The sequence below is a fragment of the Schistocerca gregaria genome, chromosome 1 (assembly GCF_023897955.1).
Source record: "Schistocerca gregaria isolate iqSchGreg1 chromosome 1, iqSchGreg1.2, whole genome shotgun sequence".
Lineage (NCBI taxonomy): Eukaryota > Metazoa > Arthropoda > Insecta > Orthoptera > Acrididae > Schistocerca > Schistocerca gregaria.
The window spans coordinates 1,000,692,262-1,000,707,403 of record NC_064920.1 but is presented as its reverse complement, the minus strand read 5'-3'; the positions used below and the strand labels follow the sequence as shown (position 1 = coordinate 1,000,707,403).

At 42.5% G+C, this 15,142-nt stretch overlaps 1 protein-coding gene across 1 annotated transcript in view; it reads right to left on the bottom strand.

Annotated features, from left to right (window-relative positions):
- Positions 1 to 2,569: 2,569 nt before the first annotated feature.
- Positions 2,570 to 15,142, bottom strand: part of LOC126278525 (tyrosine kinase receptor Cad96Ca) — an 800,638-nt gene continuing 788,065 nt past the window's right edge. Inside the window, exon 10 of the mRNA XM_049978706.1 lies at positions 2,570 to 2,583. The gene's annotated coding sequence lies outside the window, so the exon portion shown is untranslated. The remainder of the gene's footprint in view (positions 2,584 to 15,142) is intronic.

Below are 15,142 nucleotides of genomic sequence, written 5' to 3'. Positions count from 1 at the left end.
GTGGCGGTACTTCGTAAACTTTTACTAAGTGCTTATGGCGAGCATTAACGTTAAAAAACGAACTATTATTGAACATCGACTGCAAACGTGTATGTTAGAAAATCGTCTGTGTTGCAGTTAAGTAAATTCCGTAACTTTGAAAGCTAATTCTGGCGGGGTTTGAGTGTGGATAGAATTGTGAACTGAACTTTCTTCAAACGTAGATTAGCGGGCTGATGATCAGGCTTAAAGACAATAAAGAGCTTAAATAGAATTACCAACTTCGCGTTCTCGTTTGAGTAAACAATTACTACCATTCCAATAACTCAATTTATTTAGGAAGATTGCTCATAGATTGTATTTCAGCAAACATGTATCGCGGCCTCCGGTGAGCGGCTATTAAATTGCAGTTTCTTCAACACTGCTTTTCTGCAATTTTTCCAGTAGCTGCTATCAGGAGAGGCGAGTGCAGCAACTACCTAAGAAACGAGGTAGGTGGATTTTCTTTCAGGGAAAGGAAACTGCGCGATAAGAGCCTGACCCGTCGCAGATGTATTCATCTCGATTTGATGCAATCTACATCTCTCTATACAATAGCCGTAAGTGTTTGAATAAGAACTGTATAATTCTTTTCATAATCATTTCATGAACAATGCAGGAGAAAACTTTTTGTAAAGAAATGTCTTATGTGCTTATAATGTAATTAGAATAAGACGTGAAATACAAAACCTGTTCATATATATTGTGTCTTAAAAATAACATTTTAAGGTAATTTACTGTCTATGAGTGCAATATTTTTAAATGTCTTTCATGCACAATTATCAATTCAACATTTCTTGAAAGCCACGTTGTTTGTTAGAGTAATATTTTTTTTTTAAATAAAATGTGTGTATGAATATTGTTTGTGACCATAAGCCTCATGGAGTGGCTGAGCAGTTTGAGGTGCCATGTCTCGGATTGCGCCAATACCGCCAGAGGTTCGAGTCCTCTCTCGGGCATGGGTGAATGTGTTGTTCTTAGTAAGTTAGTTTAAGATAGTTTAGGTAGTGTGTAGGTCTAGGGCCCCATGACCTCAGCAGTTTTGTCCCTTGGGAATTCACTCACATTTGAACATCTGAATTTGCGACTATAATATTTTTGAATTTGCATAAATCAGTAACAGAGACGTAGTAAATTTTGACAAGATTAGTATTCGATAAAGAATTATTTTGATACTTACATTAGTTGTTAGCATCATAAATTTTGGTAAAAGAAACATCTGAATGTAAAAACTGCTATATTTCGCTTATATATAAAATATATAAATTTTAGTGGATTTAAACAGTAAATGGTTGAGAAAATAGTATTGAAAGATCGATGTGAGAGGCTCCTCATCTTCGATCTATAATCTAAAATACACGCAAGTCATTTAAATAAGTAAGAAAAAGATCGCTATTAATAAAAAATTATATTTTCACTTAAGGGAGACACTTAAATCAATAACAAAGTGAACCATGTTAACCATTAAAGTATATAAACCAATAGAATTAAATAGAATAAGGACTAGACCAAGTGGCTGTCCAATATTCAATGCTTAAGAAAAAGTATAGTTTTCGACTGACTTACACAATGCCTCAACCATTGTCTAACTTTAGTACAAAAATTTTGGGGAAAGGTGGTGATATATAAGGTGTCAAACAAATAACAAACCTCACAGAGATTTCCTGAAACAAATAAAGTTAACTCCGTATGTCACACGACATAGTTACATGAAATTTAACGAATGTTATTGAAGTGCTCTTGTTATAAGTAAGCCAGCATTTCGTGAAAGTACACCACTAACACTCACATTTGTAACCAAATGTCCTCCATCCGCGCTACGAGAAGTAGTTTGAGGGAAAGAGAATTTTGTGGTGGCAATGCCCGTCCCATTTGCCACGGGGCAGCTAGAGGACACAATGACAGGCCCGCCGCCACTGAGTAAGCCATCGGCAAAAGCCGCCCCTTTCCCCTGCTTTTAGGGAAGGACCTTTGCTAAGCCTTTCTACCGGAACATGGTGGAAGACGCCAGATAGAACGTCCGGAGATAAAACGTCGAGAGAAACCCAACATAAAACATAGGTGAGTCATTGTAGCCACCTGAACTAAGAATTCGCATGAAACTGTGCCATATCAAAGAAATGACACCTGTGATAGGCTACAAAAACTAAAGTGGGTGGAGATTTCACAAAGTAAAAATGTCCTGATTGCCCAGAAAGAAAACGCGTGGCCACCAGCTTTGATATAGGCAAATCGGGAACAGAGTAATTGGCTCTCTTCTCTTGCATAAATTGTCGAGTATTCGAGCAAGGCGAATCGCGTTCACAGGCACGTCTTAACCGGTATGGAGTTAAACTGCGAAGTCTCCTAGTATGGAGAATCGCACCAAGCACTGACAGTTAATGCTTGCGAGTGCTATTCCACCTGAATAGCGTGTACCATGCCAGTTAACTTAGCTATGGAATAACTGGGACTCTCACCTTCACTAGAGTCGTAGGAAATGTATGCGGCTGGTGTTTAGCAGTCGAGAGAGATTTAGAGTAGGTTCTTAGGTACACAGCTCGCTCCGACAGCCGCCACCGTCGCCTCCAACGCAAGGTAAACACACGTGCGCCCCGCCACGCCAGCAAGTGATATTCAAATGACACTCGAAATTGTGGTCGTCTTCGTCTCTATTTTTTGTACATTCAACCATGACCTGTAGTTAAACAAACATATCCACAACTGTAGGGGCTAATTGAAGTAGAAACGCGAGAAGTCTGATCTGACGAAAAGGACTGATCAGCCACTGCAGAGTTGTGAATTGTTTTAATTGTGTACTTCCTTTTGATTGCTGTTTTCCGACCCCTATTCAATTTTGGGTATTTTCATTGTGCATTTTAGCATAATTAATATCTCTGATCCCAATTGTATTTAATTTTGTGTATGTTTTCGACCCCCAGACATGGTCAGCAACTATCTTACGATGAAAGAACCTTGTAATAATTAGGAATTTCCCTTCACAGTTGTGAACATCCAGTATCAATAATTTACCGCCCTGAACGCAATTTTGCTAACATCGCTATTGCATGAAGTCATACTTAGAGTAAAAATAAACCTTAACAAGGTTTTCATTGTTTTGCTAACGCATAGTCACGCCTGAACCCGCACACTAATTTCTGTTAGCGATAACGTTTGCTTTACAGGGAGTGTAGTGGAACCGACATTGAAATCATTGTGTGATTACATCACTGTCCGTACTGCCGCACACTTCTGAACTCTGCATGTGTGAGATGGCGTCTTCCTACCATGCAGGCCGTAGTTTCAACACCAGATTCCAAAAACACTCACAGAGCATCCTTGCGCGACTGGAAGATAGATCAGAACCAGTCGCACATATGTCAGAAGTTAATACGGATAGAGGTTATACTTGAAAACCGGAAACAGTAATGAGTGGTTAGTTTTACCGACTCTTTGGCTGAAATGATTCAGTTGCTGAACAGTTCAGAGAAAAGTCGAGTCTTACTTTAAACAGATACCCCACTCATACGATTATAGTTAGTGATGACTTAAGTCTACCCTCGGTATGTTGACAATAGGGCATGTTTAAAACCGGCGGTAAGCACAAAACATCGTCCGAAATTCTGCTGAATGCTTTCTCAGAGGACCCCATTCGAAGTGTAAATGCTTGCGAAAACATACTTGACCTCTTAGGATTAAACAGTCCTGAGCAAATTGGAAGCTTCGAGAGGGATACAGGAATCAGTGACCACAAGGCAATTGTAGCGAAACTGAATACTGTATCATTCAAACCCAACAAACATAAACGCAAAGTATATCTATTTAAAAAAAGTAGATAACAATTGCCCTGAAGCCTTCCTAGGAGATAGTTTCCCCTCCTTCCGATCTGAAGATGTAACCGTAGACCAATTGTGATTTGAATTAAGAGAAATATTATCGACGACAGTAGAGAAATAAATACCTCACACCTTAATAAGAGATGGTACTGCTACCCCATGGTGCACAAAGCGGGGTCAGAATATGCCAGAAGCAACGAAAAACGCATACTAAGTTGAAAAGAACCCTAAATACCCAAGATCAGCAGCGTTTTACAGAACCTCTAAATTTATCGCTGACTTAAATGCGAGACACTTTTAATAGTTTCCACAACGGAAAACCCAAAGAGATTCTGCTCATAAGTCAAGTACTCTAGTGGCAGGATCAATCTCTAGTAGTGGGACAAGGTTTGTGTTAGCGCACTCTGCATTGTTGCCAAATTTATTCAAGATGGCGGTGATGACGTCATCCAAGATGGCGGCATCTAGACTTGGAAACATCACATGACGTCATCCAAGACGGCAGATTTGGGCAGGAGAATTGGCCAATTGTGCTACATCCACCAACCTAACCCCAAGAAAAAATGGTGGGAAGTTTGAATTTTGGGGGGAAAATAGCCCAATTGTGCTATGTCCACTAACCTAAGCCCCAGAAGAAAAAATGGCGGGAAGTTTGAATTCCAATAGGGTAATGCATGCAAAAACCGTACTTGTCTTTATTATCATTTATTAACATTCATTATCATTCATAATCATTTATTACTATTATTATTATTATTATTATTATTATTATTTGTTATAAGTCTACCTCCACTAGAAAATTGCGCAAAATTCAAATTCCAACACGATATTGTCTTGAAAACTGTACTTCTATTTATTATTTCATTTTCTCGGTGAGAAAGCCATTTTCCTTACATCCATAACAAAAACCTATCACGAGTTCAAATCACAACACCATAATTGATCACACGTACGAGCTTTCTCCGTCACTTATCTTTCTTCACCGGTAGCCTACCATAATCGCGTCAAATCATAACTGCACTTACAGTAACGTAAGTCACGTCCTTTTATTTAGCAGGGGGGAAGGGACTGAACACTTTATTTCAAGCAATACAGTCATCACTTGTTATCAAACACAGTCAGCACACATATCTTCGACATCGCAGTGCAGTCACCACGACGTCCGCGCTCCATCTGAATTAGTTCAAATCCTCGCCACCCCCTGGCCAGCGCGCGGAGACACTGCGACCACTTTCACGTGAGGCGGCCGGCCACTTGCGTTGGGGGCGAGCCCAGTGATCGCTCCCACGTCGTAAACATGTTTTCGCTGGACACGCTGGAACTTGCCGAGTTTGACGTCACAGCGGTCTCTAGTCCGCTCACCACGTGTATTCGTCGCCTCCGCACGTTTCCCTCCAAAATTGTTTGCCTCGGAGCTGAATCTCACAACGGTAGGCTGTTCCCTGTCACATTTTTGGCGCCAAAGTTGTTTTCCTGGGCACGTTCAAACCTGTCGATGCCGACCGCTCACCGGCCACCACGTGTCATTGTGCAAGCGAGAACGCAGCGAACGCGCAAAGTTTGCTCGACACTGGATTCCGCCATGACTATATAACAACACGTTTGGTCCGCACTAGAGCGCTGGCTAATTGACTCTCTCTCACGCGCGCGTAATAACTGTACAATCACTGCGCCGCCGCCTCGCTTACGTCACACACCCTCCAAACATGCGACGGACATAGCCTTCTGTAAATACCTAAGTTAAAAAGTTAAATGGCTCTGAGCACTATGGGACTCAACATCTTAGGTCATAAGTCCCCTAGAACTTAGAACTACTTAAACCTAACTAACCTAAGGACATGACACACACCCATGCCCAAGGCAGGATTCGAACCTGCAACCGTAGCAGGCCCGCGGTTCCGGACTGCAGCGCCAGAACCGCACGGCCACCGCGGCCGGCAAATACCTAAGTACTTACTTCCATTTCCTTTTGAATCATATTAAATAATTCAATTTACAACTTCATATACGTATGCGAAGGTGTTCAACTATCTAATTTCAACTACTTTTCGAGAACCAGACAGCCACCTCTCCCTACGAACCAGCGACAAGTTTGAAATCTGTCAGTAAACAAAGCTCACTTGCGCTTCCGCCACCAACCTAAGAAAATTGTTTCAAACGAAGCTCATCACCGCTATCCTAAGCCACCAGCACTCAGTCTCTTCCTACACGTTTCGGCTAAAAGGGCTTACTGTGCACTAGGCCCATGGATAGAGGAACCAATTTACTTTATTTATGAATGGAGTATATGCATCACACCGACATGTTCCACACCATACTGACCTGCAAAACACTCCTACATAATTCATTTATAATGCTCCAGACACACGCATGCTAGCTGTAAACAGTAAAAAAATAACACAATACACAGTCTACAGACATGCGAACCGCTCGTAAATAATGCAAAACACTTACATCCAAATAGCCAAACAACTGCTAATTTTCCGAAATAATTTCAGTGCATAGGCTGATGGAAGGAGGAAAGAGTGTACTTTATTTATTTGCGATATATTTTTTTGAAACTTTTGCTTCTTATAGGTTTCGATATGTAAGGCTGACCTAAGACATGTTCTGAACTCCAGTAGTGCACTACACTTGGCAAAACAACCACACCCATCAAGATATTCATTCCAATCCAGGCCTGTAACTCCTCTATAGATAAATTTGTCCAGTTATTTGTTGACTCACTCACCGTCTGACCAGATAACCGTTATTGCGCAAAAACAGCTCAGACTGCTCTGTACTGCTCGGGGAAGTAAGGAAGGGCTGCATTCTATTTATTTGGAGCCCTTTTATTTAGTTGTGGAGTATATTTGTCACAAAACACCCGCAACGATCCGACTGTGGTCATGTGACACAGGCCACAAACATGTAAACAACTCCTAATTTCACCACACAATAGCAAACAGCTCTTAAATAATGCAGTACACAATACTGGCTAAGTACACTGTTTTGTGTCAAACGTGTATATACTGTATTGTAAAGTTAATGTGGTATACATTGTGCAGCGCCTGTATATATGGCATTGTAAAGTTAATATTGTCCACTGCTCATGGTCGTGCAGTAGCATTCTCGCTTCCCACGCCCAGGTTCCCGGGTTCGATTCCCGGCAGGGTCAGGGATTTTCTCTGCCTCGTGATGACTGGGTGTTGTGTGATGTCCTTAGGTTAGTTAGGTTTAAGTAATTCTAAGTTCTAGGGGACTGATGACCATAGATGTAATGTCCCATAGTGCTCAGAGCCTAGTTAGTATTGTTTATGTTATGTGATGAGTAGAGAGGAAGTCGTAAGGACAGTAGAGATATATCCAGAGTAACAGGGGTCGAGAGAGTGTATTTCCGATACTTAGCTCATTGTCGAATGCCAGTCAATTGAGACTGCGATCGTAACATTTAACTGTAAGTATAATGACATAAACGACTTCGGTATTCGAGAGTGCGAATATCATTTTTTTCTCTGTTTGTTTCTAGTTACTCAGTGGTTTACAGGATGCTGTACTTCGAAAAATTTTTGTGTGTTCTTGTAGTCTGAGTGTGGAGAGAAGGCAAGGAAGAAGAGAAAGTGGCGCATTTGAGTTGAGGAGAAGCGATCGCCGAAATTGTGGACCAATTATGAGAGGGACTTCTGTCCATTGATGTAGAAGGGCTGATTACCGCTGAGTGTCACGTGTGTAGAAATAAAGAGCAGGTTCACAGCGCTTCCTTAGGAATGGAGAGCATTGGGGCATATAGTCGGTATTGTAAAGTTACTGTGGCTTACATCTACATCTACATTACTACTCTGCAATTCACATTTAAGTGCTTGGCAGAGGGTTCATCGAACCACAATCATACTATCTCTCTACTATTCCACTCCCGAATAGCGAGCGAGAAAAACGAACACCTAAACCTTTCTGTTCGAGCTCTGATTTCTCTTATTTTATTTTGATGATCATTCCTACCTATGTAGGTTGGGCTCAACAAAATATTTTCGCATTCGGAAGAGAAAGTTGGTGACTGAAATTTCGTAAAAAGGTCTCGCCGCGACGAAGAACGTCTGTGCTGTAATGACTTCCATCCCAACTCGTGTACCATATCTGCCACACTCTCTCCCCTATAACGTGATAATACAAAACGAGCTGCCCTTTTTTGCACCCTTTCGAGGTCCTCCGTCAATCCCACCTGGTAAGGATTCCACACCGCGCACCAATATTCTAACAGAGGACGAACGAGTGTAGTGTAAGCTGTCTCTTTAGTGGATATAGCCAGTGTTCTAGTCGTATGCGGCTACATGTTCAGTATGTGGTTTAAAGCACTGTCTACTTGCGATCGTTAACGGTGAACCCGTCGGTCATCAGAGGACTTAAATCTCATGTGTGAGAGTTGACACATTCCTCTAAACGCACTTTGATTTACGCGATCCCCACCCTGTCGCATGCTTGGCGTAAAATCGAGACTTCAGCGTTATAACTAAGTTAGCTGTAGGTATTTGTGAGGGGCTGTAATCAGTGTGTACACACTTACCCGACAGTCAGGTGTTTACAGAGTTGATGACGGGATGACTTGTAATTTTCACATGTTGGACGCTGCTGTTAAGCGTATCCATTTGCTTGTAGGATGTACCGGCTGCTAATAACTATCATTTTTATATAGACCTGATGAAGTAATACTATTATTTCTGACTCGTGATCTGGTGTGATCATTGGGCACTAGACGTGTCTGCAGGGCTATATTGGGCTCGTATCATAGAAAGGAAAAGTTTGATGATTGGGGTAGAGATAGCTCAGCGTAGGATGACCGGGGAGAATGATGCATGTCTGACAGGACGGAAAAGTAAGCGATCTAAGGTTATTGCCCGTTTTTAAGTGCTGAACGTTATAGTGTGTGTGTTTATGTTCTATCTCTCTTTCTTTCTCTCTCTCTCTCTTTCTCTCTCTCTCTCTCTCTCTCTCTCTCTCTCCTACCGGAACCTTCGATGCACCGATCATGGACTCTATAACAATACTTTACACATGATAGATTGGATGATTTACTTACAAATGCATCGAACTACGTTGTGTATAAATATCACTCCGTTCCTGTTCTTCTTAACTGTATCCTATTAAATTAAGGCTCTTTGAGATCTCTTACTATAGATCGATATGGTGTGCTAAGCTCCAAGACTTGGTTACATTTCGAGAAATGTGGTGCAGGGGTTAGGACTAGGAAAGCTCTATTGAGTCAAGAGAGGTGGAGTGTAGCTGTATTCGTCTGCTCGCTTGACGAATAATTGGGTAACGATGTTGATGGGTAGGTTTGTCAATGCCGAGGTGAGGATGATCTTTTAACATAAGAGAACTAGATAGCTCTGTGACCACCATACGCATAGAGATTGATCGAGCATTATGCGCGAGGTCTTAGACATATGTTGATCGTCTTTATGTGTTCGAGAATGAAGTGTGAATGGACGTGCTGAGCAGTCATCTATGAATGTTCGCAATGATCCTTGCAAAGTAGAGGAAGTATTGTTTAGCTATGATACTGAAATTAAGAAAACAGACTGTCACATGATTGGCCAGTGTTGGACTTACTGTAAAATTTTTCGCGATATCAGCTGTGATGGATAATATTACAGTAGATCGGTGGTGTCTTGTCCATCGCATCTGTGCATCGGGTATCACATAATGAATGACTGACAATGCTTGCTTGAGTTGGGAGACAAATTTTGGTTGATGTACCGCAACTTCCGGGGTTGCTAGCACCGAAAACGGTGACCCCGTACTTGTGGGCAAAATGACCAATCACTAGAAATGGAACGCAGAGTTATAAACTATTCGGTCACTGCGGCATATGAGTTTAAATGTAGAAGTGGTCAATCACTTTCGAGGTAAGTCGCTACAATGCCAGCAGGCTCTTCTAGTTTCCTTGTGTTGTGGCTGTCCTTTATTTATAATCAATTAATGTTATGCTATCGACTGTAAGAATATGATTAACAAGGTGCAAGCTATAGTTTCCTGTGAGAGGCTGTACATCAGTCCGTGTTAATGTCTGTTTAGAATCAGATACTGACTTCGAAGTCGTGGCAGAAAGACGAAATGCTCGGCAGTGTGCAAAAGCGTGTTAGAAAACACTGTTTGAACAAGGGCGAGAGGCAACTTCTCATTCGCTTAAAGTGTGGGTGATCAAACTTTAAAGGAGCCTCTGCAGCGTGTGTACATTTAATATGATATTGTTCATATTGGCATCTGTAGTTTGAGGTGTCGGACTTGGCGAGCTGTTAGGAATTCTTGGATGGTCGCACTCTGAGTTATTCGGGGGAGTATTGCGAATTCCGTTTGTCCGCGCTGGAGATGGATCGCATTGGTGCCTTCGTGCCTTTTTCACTGTGTGATGGTAGAGGATAAAGATGATAGGGTGTTGAGGATCTGTTGTACTTGTACCTAGTTTGAGGCGTACAACATTGCGCACATTTCCGGCGAATGGTCAAAACAAGGTCCTGTTCTAGTAACTGAGGTCGTTCTATTTATAGACAGGTTGCACAGGGTAATAGATATGGCTTTCTCCGACTTAAATTGCAGAGATCAGATGGGTGAAGATAAGTGCTTACTCATCTATGCTTAGAAATGGAGAATGTTTTTTTATTATTAAGTGAGTTTTGGCAGGAGTGAATACGGTTTTATATATGCGAATGTTTAAGATTTGTGAGTGGAAATTGTCAGCGAAAGGCAAATGACGGCGGGGTCGCTGGCTGGGGGAGACACTGTTTACATGCCCTGTTGGAGATGCAAGGGGGAGATATAGATCTGCACTATTCAGGAATCCATTTGTGCACTGTATAGCTGCTGATCAGGTACAGGGAGGGCCCGCTTCAGCATTCTGGTCCTGGGGCTGAGTGGACGGCTGTTTAGATGGACAGCTATGTGGCTTTGACATGCCGCCGCCGGCTCTCGGACACTCGCTTTGTAAGGCGCTATGGGATTAGTTTGAGCATTTAGTACTTGTTTCGGTGGTTATTGGATTAAGAACTGTAATGTTGAAGGTCATGTCCTCAGAGGAACCGCTGTGTAATTGAGTAAGTGTGTTTACGTATTTGAAGATATGTTGATGGCGCAATTTAGCTACCACTGTAAAAAAAAAAAGAAAATAGCTATCTGCTGCTGAAAGAAAGAAAGACCTGATGAATGAGTTCTTAGTTAAGAGCAAGTGATAGTTGAATGATGCTATGTGTTCGGATATAGGAGTCTCTAAACGGCGGGGCAAGATTTTTTTTAATGTGGAAATTCAAGTAATCTATAGATAGTGATATTCGACCGCTAGTGACAACAGTTAAGAGCGGAAAAAATAGGTACAAATCGAGCGCCGGCAGAATGTTACGGCAACGGAACTAATATTTAATTCAAGGTGGAGGTGGTAAATATGGACCAGGCTTTGAATATTGTCGTATGTGCTTGATGCTCTGTATAAAAGTTTGACTCTTTAATTGCGTTTGGTATTTCTGGGTGTGTGTAAAATTAATTTTACTGTTGAAAGTACGAGAAAGATGAGTTGATTGGAGTTTAGATATAGGCTACGTTTGTAATTCAAAAAGAGGGAATGAGAATGGTAAATTGATTGATAGACATGGTTTGTGGGGTGATAAATGAGTGTCAAGATAGGGTTGAGGACGTTTGCGTGTGTTGATTGTGGGACGGATGTGAGGTTAGGTGCAGTGGGAGGTAAAATTAGACCTTTTTTTTTTAATGTTGTAAAGTAAGAATAATATTGAGAAGGTTTTAGATGGCTGGTCACGCGATGGGGCGAGAGCAGGGATGTGTAGTTATGTTTACTTAAAGGACCGTGTAATGTCGTGTGAGGAGCAATGCGCAGTGTGCTACAGGGTCATAGGAGGTACAGACATGTGCTGCTATGATGTATCTAGCGTATGGAGGCTGCACTTTGATAATTATGCTACGTTGATATAAAGTTGACTTTCACCTGCGTTCGGTGGTAGCGGCTCGGGACTTGTGAAGGTTTGTGGTCCTGGACGGACTTACGTGTGTGCTTTGACCGCTGACGAGCGCGTTGACCGCGCTAACTCACACTTGTTGAAGCCGAGCACGGGCTGAGCGAGGTCTGAAGTCACACGGATGGGTGACTCCACTATCCTGTGGGAAGGCTGTGGAGCGGGGGGTACCTGCGCAAGTCTGCTGAGTTACTTTGCAAGCGGAACTGCAGGCTCTGCTATGCGTTATTGGGATAGTTTTCGAGTACTGAGCGTGTCTACACATCTGTGTGAGGTATTATTTAGTAGCAGTTTGCTATAGTGTGTACTGAAATTATGATTGGGTGCGGGTCTGTGGGCTGTGCAACATGGCCCACAGCACATGTGGGTGGGTGTTTTGTGATAGCGTGATAGATACACTGTATGGTTAAATACGTTGTACGAAATGATAGTGTTCTCAATGATTACACGCGCCTGCAGTGCAGGTGAGAGTGATTGGTTTTCCGTCACCATCTCGGTTGCATGCGCATAGTAAATGTTTTCCCGGCCGCGTTAATTGTGTGTGTCAACGAGCTATGAGCTATTCTGATAATAGACGTGAAGGCAGGTCCAGACCTGAGACGCCGGCGGTATACATGAGAAGAACAATGCAGCTATCACATGTGTCGACTGTCACGAGCGCTCGGAAGCTGAACTTGGCTGCAGACTCTGAAATCCCCGTCCCCGCCAATCCCACGCACGCGCAGACTGCCTTGGAGTGTAATCTAAGGCGCATAGGTGGTATCAATTTGTCCGGTGTTAGGTGCGAATGCGACTGTGTTGAGGTCATTTTTGGGGAAGGCCGAGCAGCGACTTTTGATCGGTTTGGCAGCTGGAGGTGTTTGGGTGCGTCTGTTGCACTATTTTGCGAGTATGTCTGTCCACTGTGCGGTGCTTCATTTGGGGAGTTTAAGAGTACACAGCTCGTCGGCTCATATTGTGTAATGCATTATTTAAGAGCTGTTTGCTATCGTGTGGTGAAATTAGGAGTTGTTTACATGTTTGTGGCCTTTGTCACATGACCACAGTCGGATCGGTGCGGGTGTTTTGTGACAAATATACTCCACAACTAAATAATAGGGCTCCAAATAAATAGAATGCAGCCCTTCCTTACTTCCCAGAGCAGCACAGAGCAGTCTGAGCTGTTTTTGCGCAATAACGGTTATCTGGTCAGACGGTGAGTGAGTCAACAAATAACTGGACAAATTTATCTGTAGAGGAGTTACAAGTCTGGATTGGAATGAATATCTTGATGAGTGTGGTTGTGTTGCCAAGTGTAGTGCACTACTGGAGATCAGAACATATAGAAACCTATAAGAAGCAAAAGTTCCAAAAAAAATGTATCGCAAATAAATAAAGTACACTCGTTCCTCCTTCCATCAGCCTATGCACTGAAATTATTTCGGAAAATTAGCAGTTGTTTGGCTATTTGGACGTACATGTTTTGCATTATTTACGAGCGGTTCGCATGTCTGTAGGCTGTGCTATAAGTTGTTTTTAACTGTTTACAATTAGCAAGCGTGTGTCTAGAGCATTATAAATGAATTATGTAGAAGTGTTTTGCAGGTCTGTATGGTGTGGAACATGTCAGTGTGATACATACACTCCATTCTTAAATAAAGTACATTGGTTCCTCCAAAAAAATGGTTCAAATGGCTCTGAGCACTATGGGACTCAACTGCTGTGGTCATCAGTCCCCTAGAACTTAGAACTACTTAAACCTAACTAACCTAAGGACATCACACACATCCATGCCCGAGGCAGGATTCGAACCTGCGACCGTAGCAGTCTCACGGTTCCGGACTGCGCGCCTAGAACCGCGAGACCACCGCGGCCGGCTGGTTCCTCCATCCTTGGGCCTAGTGCAGGGTGAGGAAGAGGTTGAGTGCTGGTGGTTTAATTTAGTGGTGATGCGCTTCGTTTGCAACAATTTTCTTACGTTGGTGGTGGGAGCGCAAGTGAGCTTCCTTTACTGTCAGATTTCAAACTTGGCGCCCGATCCTAGGAGGTTGGTACAAATGCCCTTTGTTTACTGCCAGAATTCAAATTCGGCACTGGTTCCTATGAAGAGGTGGCTGTCTGGTCGTCGAAAAGTAGTTGAAATTATGTTGTTGAACACCTTTGCATACGTATATGAAATTGTAAATTGAATTATTTAATATGATTAAAATCGTAATGGAATTAAGTACTTAGGTATTTACAGAAGACTATGTCCGTCGCGTGTATGGAGGGTGTGTGACGTATGCTGGGCGGTGGCGCAGCGATTGTACAGTTATTACGCGCACGTGAGAGAGAGTCAATTAGCAGGCGTTCTAGTGCGGACCAAACATGCTGTCATGGCGGATTCCACTGTCGAGCAAACTTTACCGCCAAAAGTGTAGCACTGCATTATCGATCGCACAAGGACATGTGGTGGACGGCATCGAGAGGTTTGAACGTGCCCAGGAAAACAACTTTTCGCCAAAAGTGTGGCAGGGAACAGCTGACAGTTCTGTGATTCAGCTCCGAGGCAAACAATTTTGGCGGGAAACGTGTGGAGACGACGAATACTCGTGGTGAGCGGACAAGGGACTGCTGTGACGTCAAACTCGGCAAGTTCCAGCGTGTCCAGCGAAAACATGTTTACGACGTGGGAGCGAACACTGGGCTCGCCCCCAACGCAAGTGGCCGGCCGCCTCACGTGACAGTGATCGCAGTGTCTCCGCGCGCTGGTCAGGGGGTGGCGAGGATTTGAACTAATTCAGATGGAGCGCGGACGTCGTGGTGACTGCAGTGCGATGTCGAAGATGTGTGTGCTGACTGTGTTTGATAACAAGTGATGACTGTATTGCTTGAAATAAAGTCTGCAGTCCCTTCCCCCCTGCAAAATAAAAGGACGTGACTTACGTTACTGTAAGTGCAGTTTATGATTTGACGCGATTATGGTAGGCTACCAGTGAAGAAAGATAAGTGACGGAGAAAGCTCGTACGTATGATCAATTATGGTGTTGTGATTTGAACTCGTGATAGGTTTTTGTTATGGATGTAATTAAAATGGCTTTCTCACCGAGAAAATCGGACATCTCGAATAAATAATAAATGATGATAATAAATAGAAGTACAGTTTTCGAGACATAATCGTGTTGGAATTTGAATTTGACGCAATTTTCTAGTGGAGGTAGGCCTATAATAACAAATAATAATAATAACAATAATAATAATAACAGTAATAAATGATAATGAATGCTAATAAATGATAATGAATGATAATAAATGACAATGAATGTTAATAAATGATAATGAATAATAATAAAC